Genomic DNA, 16,528 nt, shown 5'->3' on the forward strand with positions numbered 1-16,528 from the left:
TTTATGTGGTATTGTTATTTCCTACACTATTCCTCACAGACCCAGCATCTTCCATCTTTTCCCAGTGTGTGAGTGAAAACCTCAGTTCTTAAACTCAGTGCTGGTGCACTTACCCCTCTAGCTTGCAGTTCTCTCTGTTTTCAGCCTCCAAGAATTTTCTTTACTTTTCTGTGAGTTCCATTATGCCTTAAAAACACACTTTGACATATACTATCTATTATTTTTAGGTGGCTTTGTAACACGAGGGATTTCAGATGATCTAATGAGTCATATTACCAGTAATATATCCTGTACATGAAATTTTAAAAAGACTCTGCCCACTAGGAATGATTGTATTTTATACAGTTGGAGGACTAACTCCTCACTCCAAAGGGTGAAGGTAGAGTGAAAGGGGTAGGGAGGATGGTGGGTGGGAGGGTGTGGCAAATAGAGAAGTCCTATTTATTTATTTATTTATTTATTTATTTATTTAATTTTTGGTACCAGGGATCGAACTCAGGACCTTGTGCTTGTGAGGCAGGTGGCGGCACCACCAAGGTAAATCCCTTGCCCAAGTAGAGAAGTCCTAAGGGAGCAACCTCTTCTCAAATGTCCTTGTCCAATTGGTCCCTTGCTACTCAACTGTGGTCCATGGGCCAGCATCTGCAACATCATCTGGCAGAGTTTACTGGAAATGCAGTCTTTTAGCAAAATCCCCAGATGATTTGTGTTATATAAAAATTTGAAAAGCACTGACTCAGATCATTTTTGATGTAACTACCATCCATAGGATGATTACTTCTTTGGGGTTAATGACCTTCTTTCACTCTTGTCATCATTTGTAGTTTAGCCTTTTTTCCCTAGTTAATTTTTAAGTTTTTTAAAGCACTTCCCTGAAATGGCTTTGTACTGCAATTTTGGAGGAAGGTCCTTATTGGTGATGTAATACATTGAGGAAATGTTAATATGGCATGTTGTCATATTGAATATGACGGCAAAGTCACTTAGCCCCCAGAGGAAAGCCCTTATGAAATTCTCAGGGCATTTGTTTTCTTTTCTGCTCTAGAGGGTGGAGAACTGAGCAGGCAAGGAGCATCCTGTAATTCCATACAGACAGCTTTAGATCTGGCTGGGTTTCCCTGGGGTGTTTTCTCTGCACAAATAGCATCCAAATTTTCAAGTATCCCCTGATTGTTGATCTGCTAATTGGATTGTGCCAAAATAGGGAAAGGCATCTTTTCTTTTTGGTGCTGGGGATCAAACTTGGGACCTTGTGCTTTTGAGGCAGGCAGCGGAACTACTGAGCTAAATCCCCAGCCTGGAAAGGTATCTTTTTAAAGCAGATACAAAAATAAAATAAAGTGGAAAATTACCTAGAGATCATACAAGTGACTTTGATGGTTTCACCTGCTAGAAGTATTGTTTAGTCCAAATAGCAGACAACTTAGCAGTCTGTCCATGACACACAGAATTGGGGTGATCTCGACTGAAACCCCTGTGGCAGACACATTACATTTTTGTTCATGTCTGTATCTGTAGCTCTTAGTGGCTGGTTCATGGTTGGTGCTCAGTAAATCTTTTTTAACTGGGAGAATTAAGCTTTAATGGATGAATGAATACATTAAGTGTTGAATTAGTTGTTAGCCTGTATACTTTAAAATTTATTTTTCCCTATTTTTCTATGAGTGCTTACATTGTTAGATATTTACAATTAGAATAAGAAGGGTTCTCTGTCCACCAGCTGGCCATGAGTTGAATAAATAATGGTGTACAATGCAGCTGTGAAAGGAATGAAGGAGATTTTTCATGTACAAGTATATGACTACATAGTGAGACTATATATATCCATAAAGGAAAAAGAAATCCCTAAAACTGAAATGAACTGAAATAAATAACTCTTAAGTATATTTCTAGTTGATTTTATAACTGCAGAGAGAAAAGGATTACTGTTTCAAAGGTTCAAACACAATATTTTGAGTCTGCATCCTTAGGAGATACATTCTGAAGATGGAAAAACTTCAAAAAATATAAGACTATTTGTTATAATAAAAGTAATATTGTTATCTTAAAATTGTATCTATAAAATATCACATATATCTAATAAAAAAGTACTTTATATTAGTATCACTAGAAACCAAGATTTTCAACCTAAGAGCAACAAAGTACAAGAAAAAAGTCTAGATTAGAACAGTGGACTATCACATTTGAATTGGAAATACAGTGCCTCTTGAATTTAAGATTGTTTTTCTCTTTCTAAAAAAAAGAGAGAGCATTTCCTAGTTCTATCCATTGAAAAGGCCTTAAAACAATGAGAACTCAGTCATTATTAGCACTTGACACACTCAGACAGTGCTAAGTATCATTGTCCCCAGAAGAAAACATGGCACCTTTGGAGAAATGGCTGATCCCTGCTCCTGGGCAGGACATGTCATGGTGGGCCCAGGCCATCTTGTGCCAGAAAGCACAGAAGTGACCCACAATGAATATAATGGATTTAATCACACTGAATATGTAAATATCCTTTAGTTCAGGAAGACGCATTAAAAGACATTTTCATCAGAAGGCTGCTAGTTTGTCCAACCATTACCCTGAAGGAAAAGAAATATTTATCCTGACTATATTTTTGTGTATACATCGTATTCCAAATAGCCAAATGGTTTACTGCAGAGAAGTTCTGTTAACATTTTTCTTGAGATAACAATTTGCATAACATACAGTTCATCCATGTAACTTCATGTTTTTTATTATGATCACAAAGTTGTACAAACACCAGTGCAACCTAATTCAGGAATATTTTTTTTATCTCCCACAGAAGCCAGTCCCCATTCTCTGCCTCCCATGCCCTAGAGGCCACTAATCTCTTTTCAGACTCTATACATTTGCCCATTCTGAACATTTTATATAAATGGGGAAGAACAATGGGTGATCTGTTGTGATTGGCTTCTTTCACCCTGCATAATATTTTCAAGGTCCATCTGTATTACAGCATGTATCAACACTTTATTCCTTTTTATTGCTGAAAATGGGAAAATTCTTCCTTGAAGAATTTTAGCTAATAAACACAGAAAGACTGATAGGAAAGAACTATTTTACAGCCCCAATACAAAAGCACATCGGTGATGTTTAAAATCAGTGGCTGTTTGAAACCCATTAGGTAGAAGAGAAAGGTTGATGGAGCGCCATAAAATGGATGAATCCACCCAGGCTGGATAGTGCATATCTGTACTTTCAGCATCCTGGGAACCTGAGGCAGGAGGATTGCAAGTTTGAGCCCAGCCTGTGGAATTTAGTGACTTAGTGAGACTTTATCTCAAAAAAACTAAAAAAACTAAAAAAACTAACAAAAAAACCGAGACCAATGAACCCTGAACACACTGATCACATTTAGAGTTCATAAAGCATTACAAGTGAGACTACTGCATATTATGCGCTTCCTTTTTTAAAAAAATGAAATAACTGTCATATTTTCCTGAATCTAATCAAGCCTCTAGTGTTAACTTCCTGTTTACAAAAGTCTGAGAGCTAGAGGAACAAGTCACATGGCCACCACAGAAGTCCAAAATGCATGACACCGTATAGGACACATGACCCAGTTGCTTTAGCAAATAACGGGAGGGAGGGATACTCCTTAGATGTAGAGCAACGTGAATCTGGGTTCTGATGGGAAGAAACCAACAGAAAAAAGGTATTTTTGAGGCCTTTGGAGAAGTCTGAGTATGATTGGGTTTCAGGTGATGTTAAGAAATGACTGTAATTTTGTTAAGTGTGATAATGACATTGTGATTATGTTTTAAAGAATGTCCTTATCAGTTGAAGATGCACTGAAGTATTTACAAGGGAAACAAGAGATGTGTGGAATTTTACTTCAAAATACACACCGCAAACAAACTGGGTGTGGGGGTTTAGACAGAACAAGATTGGCCATGAGTTGATTGACTGTTGAAACTGAACGATAGCTCGAGTACAGTTTAGTATATTTTTCTCTCTTTAATGGATGCTTAGAAGATTTCCATAATAATTAAAGAAGAATCCTAGATTCTTAGAGTCAAGAAGCAATTTCATCTAGAAATATAACTTGTCAGAATACGTACTTTTCTGAGAAAAAGGCTGAACTGCTGGTTCTTAAATGCTTGAGATTTATTTTGGTCTTTTTGACTGTGAAGAATTCTGTTTTTGTGCTGAAGACAAAGGGCGGCCTTTAAAAAAAATGTTGGCACTGCAAATCCCAGGTGTGGAGGAGGACTGTGGTCAAATACGAAATACGCACGTCCACCTAGAAGCTTACTTGTCACTATTTTGAAGGCTTTTTTTCCTCCCCAGGCCCTTATTCTTCATGAAAATTCCTACGAATCTATATTGTTCTTTTCAGACTTTCTTGAGAGACAGAACGGCACCATGGTTAGGAGTTTGGAATCAGATTTATATTCAAACCCCACCTCTGCCACCTAGGAGCTGAGGTGATAGAGGGCATGATGTTTACTTAAACTCTCAGAACCTCAGTTTCTTCAGCTGTGAAATGGAAGTAATTATTGCAACTCATTCAGAGACTTGTGGTGTGGATTAGATGAGCCTATATCCCATATAGTGTGAAGGGTAGAGTTGAAATTATCATTGTGCGAATGTCTTTGGGAACCTGGAGGTGTGTGTGTGTAGTGGGGGGAAACTGAAACTCCTGCGTTTGACCATATGCAGACAAATGCCTTTCAAACCCCGTCTCAATTGAGATACATAACCTTCCTTTTCAGCATAAGGAACCGCAGTGAGTTAATTTGTACAAAATTCTTGTATTTCTGGAGTTGACTACTTGAAAGCGTGATTCCAAACATTTGTCTCATTTCTCTTGGGACTTGATTGATCTTCTCAGCCTCCCCTGGGAAGAAAGCGAGATGTAAAAACTGAGCATAGGGACCTTTTGATTGCCTGAAGCATGCGCCACAAGTAAGTGAGACCCAGCTGTGTGCCTAAGAAGAAGCTGGGCCACGCATCTATGTGTCGTACAGGGAGGAAGAGGAAGGGTGTGTGTGTGAAAGGCAAGCCTTAGAGTGATAATTTTTACCTGGAGTCTTGGCCTCCCTACACGTCTTTGGCAAGTCAAATCACCTCACCCCTTGGAGCTTCAGTTTCTCATCTGCCACAAGGGAATCTGCCTCACCAATTGTGTGAGTCAAAGGAGACCATGGCATTGCTTTTAAACTATAAGGGACTGTACAAATATTAGTTGGAACTTTCTAGGAGGAGCAGAGATCCTATGTGTTAGACTTCTCTTGGAATCCCAAGAGGACATCCCTTGAGACCAAGCTGGGAGTAGCCCTGCATGCTAGGGCTCTGTGGGCTCTGTAGACTCACCTGAAGCATGACTCAGGTCCAGGAGAGTCTCAGAAGAGTGATACCTTGTGATTCTGATTTATTTCACTTAACATTATGGTCTCAAGGTGCATCCATTTTCCCACAAATGTCTCAAGTTTATCCTTTATAGCAGAGTAGTACTCTGTTGGGTATAAAAACCACATTTTCTTTATCTATGTCAAAGATTAGCTATTATGAGTTGTGCTGCTATAAACATGGATGTGCATGAATCACTGTGATACGATGTCTTTAACTGTTTGGTGAAGATACCTAGATGGAGAATAGCTAGGGCAAATGGAATTTCTAGTTTTAGTTTTTGAGGAATCTCCATACTGATTTCCATAGTGTTTGTACTAATGTACCTTCCACCAGCAGTATAGAAGGACCCCCCAACCTCTCCAGCACTTGTTATTATTTAATTTCTTGATGATGGTCATTCTTTCTGGGGTAAGGTGGAATCTCACATAGCATGGTTTCTCTCATAGGAGAAACCAAGTTATAGGTAGGGAGCAAAATAAGACAGGCGGTAGGAAACAGGGAGGTAGATCTTTCTCAAATGGGAAATGGATCGAGAGATGGAGGGAGGGGAAAGAGATGAGAAAAGCAATGAAAACATGTTATACGTGTACCAACTTTACACAAGGATTGTAAACATTATGTACAGCAAACATGTACTAATAAAAAATGTCACAGCTAGTTAAAAAATTAAAAAGAGTGCTACCCACTGCATGGTTGTGCTCAGCCTCTCTGTATTGTTCCTGGGCCCAGCCAGGAAAGCGTCAGTGTCAATACTGCAGCATTCCCGAGAGTACAGGAAAGCCCTACTCAGGAAGGAGAACTGTGAGGGGCTGAACTCTCTGGTACCTTCACTGCAGTCCTGACTGGATTCCCAAGCCTTTCCGGCCAGGGTACTAGGCATTGGGGATGCTTTATAAATAAACTGAACATGGAGTTTATAAATCTGGGGAAAAGTCTGCTGGGCCCGATGTGTGTCTGGTCCAGCACTGTCCAGACCTTTGTTATATGTCTGCACCATAGAATCTAGTAGCTCTGTGTCACTTGTGAGTGTTGGGCTCTTGGAAGGTGATGTAGGTAGATGAGGAACTGAATTTTTAATTTAATGTTAATTACTTTAAACTTGAATAGTCAAATGGGGAGGGTGGCCACCGAATCACACAATCTCAGTCAGCGCTGGAAATATCCTGGGAAGGTTGGGAAGGTACCCTTCAGGCCAAAGGTTTGACTTCCCTTCTTAAGAAAGAGCATGAGACTTGAAAGACCGTGTCCTACCTCTGTCACTCACCGTGTGTAGATTTATTATGCCACTTGGCTTCCCCTGGGTAGTTTCCTAATCTGTGAAACAGGGTCAGCGGGAGGATTGGATTAAATTCTTTTCACTGTTAAATTCTTGACTCTATTGTGATTTGTCTTTTGTTTATACATGATATTATTTTCCTACGACCACTGTACCAGATTACCACAAATGTGCTTGGCTTAAAAAACAAAACAAAACAAAGCAGACTTTTATTCTTTTCAGTTCTGGAGGCCTGAGGTCTGAAGTGGATTTGAATGGGCTGAAACCACAGTGTCAGCTGGGCTGTACTTCCGCTAGAAGATCCAGGGAAGAATCCATCCCTTGCCCCCTACAAGGAGTGGTGGTCACTATCAACAGCTTCTGGTGGGTGGCACCTCTCTCTCGATCCCTGCCTCTGTGGCCACATGGCCTCCTCCTTTTGCCTCTGCCTGTCTCTTATAAGGTCACTTGTAATAGCATTTAGGGCCCTCCAGATAACCCAGGATAATCTTCCCCACAGGATCTCTAATTTATTTGTACCTGCAAGGATCCATTTTCCATATCAGTTAACAGGTTCCTGGGATTAGGACCTGATATCTCCGGGAGCTGTTTTTTTTTTTTTTTTGGAGGTGGAGAAAAACCTTTATTACACAGGCAGGCTCAGAGGAGATCATACTCGGAAGTCTGAGTCTCTGGGAGCTGTTATTCAGCCCACTCCACCTACACAGTAATACTTACTAGTAGTGGATTTGCTTTGGATCAAACATGGTGGCTATGCCACTGGACGTGTGGAAGTTGCTGGCCTGCCCACCAGATTTCTAAGGGAGGATTTTCTCAGGTTCTGAATGAAGATCTGAGTTTGATTTTTTTAAAAAAGTGAAACTATTCCCTGCCCTCCTCCTACCATGAAGTACCTTGATTTGTCTAATGTCACATCATCTTTACTAAAAGGTTAACTCATCAATGTTTGGATTATTCCCCAACATGTGTGGAAGGGAACCTCAGCTGAGATTTGAGTCAGGAAAACAGGAACATACTGTCTCTGCACAAGAGGAGAGAACATGTGCTGGATCCGCTGGAGAAGTAGTTTCTGTAGCTTTGTACTCATACACTTCAAAGCATAAAGGATCGGGCCCTACACAGCCCTGGAACAGCTTGTCACTCTGATTTGGATGTTTAGATGTCATGTTTCACTGTTGCTCAATCAAATCTAAGAGCAATGGTTGGGAAGTGGGTTTTGCAAATATTGCTCTGAAACACATTTTCAACAGGAAACAGATGCCAAGTGTTTTTGTTAGTGTCGATGTTTGAGGTTATTGGAATAAAACACGAACCCAGTTCTTGGTCAAGCAAAACACCTGCAAAGGCCTGGGGTTCAGGGAGCCCATGGAGCTTTTTTTTTTTTTTTTGGGAGGGTTATAACCTTTGAATGGGAAGAAATGGGGTGGAAGACCTTCATTTTTGAAAAAAAAAGGGGCTAAAAATGAAATATTTATCACTAGAGGGATATAGAAGCACAATTATAATTTAAAGTGTGAGTCACAACACTGCCTTGTTCAGCCAGGGAACAAAATGACTTAGAGGCAGAATAAAATTACTTCATTTATGTCTCTTGAGAACGTGGCGTTCTCCCGGTCTGCTCACGTCCTCCAGTCAAATGGCAGAACATCTATTCTTTTCCCCGAGGTGGTCAGCAGCTTTATGACTGGCTGTTTGTCTGGGGCTGCTTTTCAAAGAGTTAGTAATGATGATACTAATAAGGGCTTACTAAGCACCGAGCAGTGCATTTTGTGCTTTCCTTGCCGTATCTCATTTAATCCCCCTGCAACCTTCTCGGGAAGATATCTTCATTCTCATTTTGTAGATGAGAAGCTGAGACTTCGAGAAGTCTGACCACTCAGAGTCACTCGTGTCGGACTGACGTATGGCCACAGTGCCCCGAGCTGGAAAGTCTAGCTCCTGGTCACTTGTGCTCCCCACCTGTAAGCCGGTCTTGGCACCAACTCTTGTGTTCTCTTGAAAGCCCACGTCAGCAGGCACCCTGGAGCATTCTGCCCTGCCATGTTCATCAGTGGTCACAAACAACAGGGTGCTCGGGTCTGGGCTGCCTTGCAGCATCTGAGCACCTGTGTGTTTCTCACCCTGCTCTGCTTCTCCCTGTGAGATGACACAACATTCAATAGCGTCCAGGAAGTGAGAACAAAAATGTTTCCTTACGTCTACAGAAACTTCCCTCTCTCCTCCCCAAAGGAGGTCTTTCCCCTCCAGCGTCCTAGTCTGCTTTTTCCTGCTGAGTGAACATCTGGTTTTCAGAGCATGCTTGCAGCAGATACTTGGGTTCAGAGCTGGTGCCTGGGATCTATGTCCACCCGCATGTTCTTCCCTAGCAGTGTGTATCAGGCCCCTCTGCCAGGGCCCAGTCTGGAGCTGGGGCCACACTGATGTACACTGCAGGCTTCCCCTGGCCTCCCAGAGTGACAGTGTCTCCAAGCAGGGGCACAGCTGGCTTTTCAGGCCAGACAGTTCCCACCCTGTGTGTGGAGGCTGCTCAGCATCCTCAGATCTCCTTGCTAAGATCCAAGCAGGGAGACCACTGGAAACACCACCACATGTTTCTGTCTGCCTCCAGGTGGCACTACTGGCCTTGACTGAGAACCATTGCAGGAAGATTTGTCACAGTGAAGTTTGGATGGAGTCCCCGCCCACTCTGTCTTAGGTGAGGTGCACTCTTATCTTTTTTCCTAGGAATCTGGCCCATGCTATGGACAGGAGAAGGAGGTATTTGAAAACAGCAGGGAAAAAACCAAGTCCATTCATCAGGGTCCTATGCTGAGAAGTCGGTGTGTTTAGATGCCCCCTGTTGGGGCTGCTTCCCTTCATTTCTTCTCTCCCCTCCTCTAGGTCTCTGCACAGATATATATATACCTTTTGATTCAATAATGACTCTTCTATTTATGTACCTAGAAGCAACTCTCTCACAAATATGCAGTCATATGCTGAGAATGTCCACAACAGATTTCTTTGCAGAGTTTAAAAAATAAATTGAGGCTGGGGATTTAGCTCAGTGGTTCTGCCACCTGCCTTGCAAGCGGGAAGTCCCGAGTTCGATCCCCAGTACCAAAAATAAAAAATAAAAATAAAAAAAATAAATAAATTGAGGGCGGGGGATTTAGCTCAGTGGTTTCACCACCTGCTGCACAAGTGCAGGGACCTGAGTTCGACCCCCAGTACCAAAACAAAAACAAAAACAAAAACAAAAACGAAAATGCTCACAAACAGGAAAATGAATAAAGACATCATGGTCCATGTATACACTGACATACATCAGTGAAAATGTGAACTTCAAATATTCCTGTGGATGTAGCTTACAAATATGGTAATCAATAATGCAAATAAGTTGCAGAATAGTATCCATAGTATGGTCCTATCTATGTTAAGTTTAAAAATATACAAAATAATATAGCATGTTGCTTAGGCATACAAACATATATTTTAAAAATAAAATGAAACAAGGGAATGATAAACCTGAAATTCAAATGAGGGGGAAGAAGAGGGTATAATTGTCAGGGGAGGAATCTTCGCCAAGGGCTGCGTGTATTTTATATTTTAAAATGGGTGAGATGGGGCACTTTGGTATTATTGCATTGTCATTTATAGTCAGTACCTTCTGTCACCTGTCCTCTTCCTTGTCCTTCATTGGAGCACCTCTAATCATTTCCACTCATCCCTTTGTGGACCTCAGGGAAGTTGACCCACTCTCAGGTTGAAGGTGTGGTGCCTGATTAGTTTAAGGATGACCTGGCAGACTTAAAAAGTAACCGGTGTCACTTGTATCACCTTGACTCTGACCCTCCAACCTTTTGCTCTTCAAGAATGTGAGAGAGTAAATGTTCATGGGGCTACAGCTATTTTGGTTTGGGATTTTCCAGTATCTTGCAGCTGAAAGCATTCAGCTATACCATGTAGGCTGCAATGCAAGCATATGGTAATCATTTACTAATCAGCAGGAAAATTAAGTGTTTTCTAATTCACTCAATTAAAATTTTTTCTTCTGTTTTCCCATAAATATACCTACCTCCTCTGTATTAGTATGTTTTCTGTTTTGCTAAGAAGAAACTCAAGGCCGGGTGCTTTGCAAAGTAAAGAGGTTTAATTAGCTCACAGCTTTGATGGCTGGAAGTGCAAGCTCTGCCAGCTGCATGTGATCAGCCCCTGGCGGTGGCCCCCTTGTCTGTGTCACTCGTGGCATATGACATCATGTGACACCGTGTGCAGGAAGGAGAGGTCAGGTGGCCAGACAGGAAGCCCGCAGGGCCACGCGTACTCTGTCATAACCAGTTGAACTCTTGAGTACTAACTCAGTCCACAAGAGGAGTCCTAACCCCTTCCCAGAGCACTGTCCTCTGGGACCTAGCCACTTCCCACTAGGCCGCCTCACCCTCAACTTTCTTTTTTTTGGCATGGGGATTGAACTCAGGGCCTTAGCACTGAACTACACCCCAGCTCTTTTTATTTCTGAGTTTTGAGACAGGGCCTCACTAAGTCACTAAGTTGTCCCAGACTGGTCTTGAACTTAGGATCCTCCTGCCTCTCTGCCTCCTAGAGTTCTGGGATTACAGGGGTTCACATCATACCCTGCTTAGGCCTCACCTCTTAAAGATTCTACTGTCTCTTAATACCACCAAATTAGGGACCAATTCTCCAGCATGTGAACCTTCTGGGGACAAAATACATCCAAATAGTAGCATGGTCTGATGGCCGGCTGCAGGTTCTAGCAAAAGGAAACTATGAACTTGCAGGAAACCAAATCTTAACAGAAAGGATCAGGAAGAATCCAGTGTGGCTGGTGTGTCAGCCTTTTTCCGGGAACATATATGTTAGTTTCCTTTGTATTAATCTGTGTCTGCTCTAATAAATTACCACAAGTGAAGTGGCTTAAAATGAGAAATTTGTGCTCTCACAGTTATGGAGACCGGAAGTCTGAGGTTGAGGAGCTGGCAGGGCTGCACTCTCTCCTTAGGCTCTGGGGCAGTACTCCCTTCCTCGGTTCTTCCCCATTCTCCGGTCTCTGCCTCCATCTCCACATGATCTTGTTCTTGTTTCCCTGTGTCCTTCTTCTTTGTCTCTTGCGCAGACATTTGTCATTGTGTATGGGGCCGTGTGGATAATCCAAGATGATCTTATCTCAAGATCTTGAATTTTCAAGGACCAGTTTCCTGAATAAGGCCATATTCACAGGTTTTGGGGATTTGGAGGTAGACATATCTCTTTTTTTTGGCACTACCAATTCAACCAACTGTGTAACACAGTTGTTCTGCATAGTGGTTTTAATAGTGCAAATGGATAATATGGTCCTGTTTTCAACCTAAAAGGTAGTTCCTGGTTGATAAAAATGGGTCTGTGTAGATCAGTATTCACTAGTACTAGAGAAAGCATTAAGTCTTTTTATTTTTTGAGGTGCTGGTGATTGAACCCAGGGCCTTGCTTGTGTGAGGTAAGTGATCTACCACTGAGCTACATCCCCAGATCCAGCTTATTTTATTCTGAGCCAGCATTTCACTGTGTTGTTCAGGATAGCCTTGAAGAAGTTGTAATCTTCTTGCTTCAGCCTCCCAAGTACCTGGGATTACAGGTATGTTCTGCGGTGCCCAGATGCTTTGTCTTCTCCTCCCCAAGTTATATAGCTGCTTAGTTAACACTTGAGAGAAGATTTTTGAAAAAACATTTTTTTTTTTAAGAATAGGAAAATTTCCCCGGGGATTTAGCTCAGTGGCACCGTGCCTGCCTTGCAAGTGCAAGGTCCTGAGTTCAATCCCCAGTTCAAAAGAAAACAAAAAGAAAGAAAAAGATTATTAAATGTTAATTATTTAGGGCCGGGGATTTAGCTCAGTGGTTTCAACACCTGCTACGAAAGCCCAAGGACCGGGTTCGATCCCTGGTACCAAAAAAAAAAAAAAAAAAAAAAATGGTATAGGAAAATTTATTGAGAGAAGGATAGCTTCTGTCTAAGAGAGACAAGAGGGGGACCAGAAAATGGGTTTCCCCTTGAAAAAACATTTTAACAGAGGAAATAATGTTGTGTGATGTGAAGTTTGGAAGCTGAAGCCAACAAAATTGGAGGTGCTTAAGAAACACTGGACTTTCCAGAGATCCATTATAACAAATCATAAAATTAAACATACACAAATTCAAGATGATTAGCCAGTAATTTGAACTGCAGAATCAATATGGCTCAGGAGAAAATAAAAAAAATCCAGCTGTGTATACAGTAAGACCCTACTACTATGTATTAGTTACAAGACCTGGTTTCCAATTTAGAGGTGCTAGACATATAAGGAAACAGAAAAATGTGATCCTTAGTCATGAAAAAAGCAGACAGTAAAAAGTAAGCCCAAGATGTCACAGATATTCAAGTCAGAAAATGAAAACATTAAAGCAGCTATTATAGTCAGAGAATTAAAAGAGCAAACAGATAGGCAATTTTGGGAAATGAATAGAGATGAAAAAAAAAAGAACAAATGTAAATTCTAGAAGTGGAAAGTGAAAACTGAAATGAATAATACCTGGAGATATTTAACAGTAGATTTAAGATGGCAGAGGACAGAGAGAGGGAACTGGAAGGCAAAACAGTAAGAATTGTTCAGTTTGAAGAATTGGAAGAGAAAATATTTTAAAATGAACAGAGCCTCAGGGACACATGTAAAAACATCAGATATTCTTATGTGTTTAAGTAGAATCCCAGAAGAAAATGAAATTGGAGTAATATTTACATACAGTGGCCTAAAACCTCCCTAACTTTTTGAAAAACACCAACTTATGGTGTAAGAAGCAGTGAATTTTAAGCAGGGTAAGTGTGAAGGGAGCTGTATCTAGGCCTATCATCATCAAACAGGTGAAAATAAAAAAATCAAAAGTCTTGACAGCAGCCAGAGGAAAAGGATACAGTACATTCTGGGGAAGAAGGATTAAGATTCTCTCCCTTCCTCCTCCCCTCTTTCCCTCCCTCTCTCCTTCCCTCCTTCCTTCTCACCCTCTTTCCTTCCTTCATTTCTTCTCTTACTCCCTTCTTCTTCCTTCCTTCCTCTCTCCCCTTTTCTCTCTTTCCTCCTCCTCTCCCTCCCTCATTCCTTCTCTTTCTCTCCCTGTCTCCCTCCTTCCTTTTTCTCTTTCTTTCTTCCTGAATGGCATTTGACTCTTTCAGGCAAAATACCACTGCAGCATGGGTTCATAGTGTATATAGAAGTAAGTGACATGATAGCAAGTGTGCAAAGAATAGAGAGTTGATGTGTGGGATTATATAGCTGTCTGTGTGTGAAGAGGAAAGTGGTGCAGCATTAATTAGAAAATAATAATCTTCGATAAGTTAAAGATAATGTTGTGAGTCCTAGATAAATTACTAGATAACGACACCTCCAAAGAGTTATAGGTAGCAAACTAATAGAGAAAATAAAATGGAATACTTAAAAAATTTCATTTAACCCAAAATAACTCAGGTAAAGAGAGCAGAGGAAAGAAAACAGAAGGTTCAAATGGAAAACAGATATCAAGTTGGTATACTTAAACCCATCCATATTGGTAATTACATTAAATGTAAATGGACTAAATACACTAAGAGGAAGAGGTTGTTGTAAGATCCAACTATTTGCTATGTAGACGAGATATATTTAAAATATTAAGACACATAGATTGACGCTAAAAAGGTAATGAAAAAGACAAGCATAATATACATAAAAATCAAATACCCTCAAAACCTAATGGAAAGCCAAATAGTTTAAGAAACAGAAAGAAAAATTTAAAATACCTTAAGAATTATGCCAAGGGAGACTAAAATTTGATTCATAAAATAAGATCAAGAAGCTATAAGAAGTGGAAATAAGGCAATGAGAAAGAGCTCTTGGAAATTACATTATATTTGAAATTAGAAATTCAATCAAACTCTTGGAAGAGAAATTGAAGGAACTGTATGAGAAAGTAGAATACAAAGACAATGAGACATCATGAGGGGGAAAACACAAGAAACTTAAAACAGTAATCTAGAAGGCCTAACACCTTACCAGTATGAGGTTCAGAAAGAAAAAACAGAAAAGATGGGAGAGGAAATTATCAAAGAATAACAGTAAAAGATTTCTCAGAGTTGAAGAAACCAAATCTTGAGACTGAACAGCACTACCTAGCGATCAACTATGGAACAAAAAAGTTGCATATAGGAATGGTGAGATTTAGTAAGCATTTTATTGAACCCTACTAAATGTGAGGTATTCTTGAGGTAAATATAGCAGTGAGCTAGAGAAATCCCTTATCTATTAAGTTTCATCCAATTAAAGCAGACAGCAAACAACAAGTAAAGTGGAATGAAGAAATAAAATAGGGTGGGGAATCCATAAAATGAGTGATGGAGAAGGAGTTCTCATGAAAGAGTGCATTCTGGGAAAGCCTATGTGATGAACTGTCATTAGAGATCCGAGTGACAAGGAGGAAATGTCACATGAAGATTGGAGGGAAGATGATTCTAGACAGAGAGAACAGTGTATGTAAGGGCTCAGGGGCAAGAATGAGGTTGGCATGTTGAAAAAGAGTCGGAAGGCAAAGATGACTGGAAAGGGCTGAGCAGAGGAAAGGGAACAAACCCATTGTCTCCAGCATCAAAGTGGAAAACTCATACCACAGTCCCTTCAGACATTATGGGAAACGTTTCCTCTATTCTTTTGGGTTTTTTTTTTTTTTTTTTTTTTTTGGTACCAGGGATCGAACTCGGGTCCTTGCGCTTGCATAGCAGGCAGCGAAACCACTGAGCTAAATCCCCGGCCCGTGTTTCCTCTATGCTTTCTCCTTAGATGGACACTGCTTTCAAAGAAAGGATTCATCCATTTTCCTCCTTACTCCAAGTTGCCAATTACCTGAAATCTTTCTATACATCATTCTATAACAGTACTTAAATTTATTGTTAACATTATACAGATAAACCCATGGTAAAACCAGATAAACCACAATACAGGCCAGTCTAGTGACCACAACAAAAGCCACAACAAAACCTGTGTGGCCAAAAGTAAAAATAATTCCAAGCCTCACCTGCAGCCCCCTAATAATATTGAAAGAAATCAAATTCACAGTCCGCACAAACACTCCCTAAAATCTTGCTACTAATTTTAAAATTTGTGCATACATTGATACTCCCCACTTCGCAAGGTGTAGATTTTGCCCTTCCGCTTCAGTGGGGCATGGACCTAATAACTCTCTTCTAATGAAAGAATATGGCAGAAGTGATGGTGTAATTCCCAAGATGAGGACAGGAAAGGCCTTGCAGTCTCCCCCTTGTTCTGGCTTGGGTCACTCACATGTCACTGAAGACTCACTGCTCTATGGGGAGCCCTGTAGTGAGGAACAGAGGCCTTTGCCAGCAGCCCTGTGAGGGAGCTATCTTCAGGGCCCGCCGACTTTCAGCACCAGCATTTTTTTTCCATTAAGTTTATTGGTACATTTTAGCTATACAATACAGTTACATTCATCACTGGGAATTTGTACCTTTACATGCTGTATCTTGGGTCTTATTTTTTCCCCATTCCCCTGCCCTCCCTTCCCTATTTACAAAAACTTTGTTTCCATTTTTTCCTTTTCTCATATTTTTTCTTTTCCCTTCTTTCCTTTCCCCTACCCCTCCCACTTCCCCTACTCCTTTAGACTTTTTCTTCCTATTTCACACTATCAATTATAGATTTTGATCCTTATTTACACTTTTAGTTTTTCACACCAGAGAAACTATTTACACATTTGTCCTATTTATTTCACTTAAGAGTATGGCCTCAATGTGCATCCATTTAGCTATAAATGAATCTAGTTTCTCATTCTTTATGGCTGAGTAGTACTCCATTTTATAAAAAAAACAACCCACATCTTCTTTACCCAATCTCC

At 40.6% G+C, this 16,528-nt stretch overlaps 1 long non-coding RNA gene across 1 annotated transcript in view; it reads left to right on the forward strand.

Moving 5' to 3' along the window:
• Window positions 1-469: 469 nt before the first annotated feature.
• Window positions 470-16,528, forward strand: part of LOC110348756 (uncharacterized) — a 201,044-nt gene continuing 184,985 nt past the window's right edge. Inside the window, exons 1-3 of the long non-coding RNA XR_015450849.1 lie at window positions 470-3,664; window positions 6,863-7,003; window positions 9,249-9,335. This is a non-coding gene — a long non-coding RNA (uncharacterized LOC110348756). The remainder of the gene's footprint in view (window positions 3,665-6,862; window positions 7,004-9,248; window positions 9,336-16,528) is intronic.

The sequence above is a fragment of the Heterocephalus glaber genome, unplaced genomic scaffold (genome assembly GCF_053883595.1).
Source record: "Heterocephalus glaber isolate CG9 unplaced genomic scaffold, H.glaber_assembly_v1.0 deba00000071, whole genome shotgun sequence".
Classification (NCBI taxonomy): Eukaryota; Metazoa; Chordata; class Mammalia; order Rodentia; family Bathyergidae; genus Heterocephalus; species Heterocephalus glaber.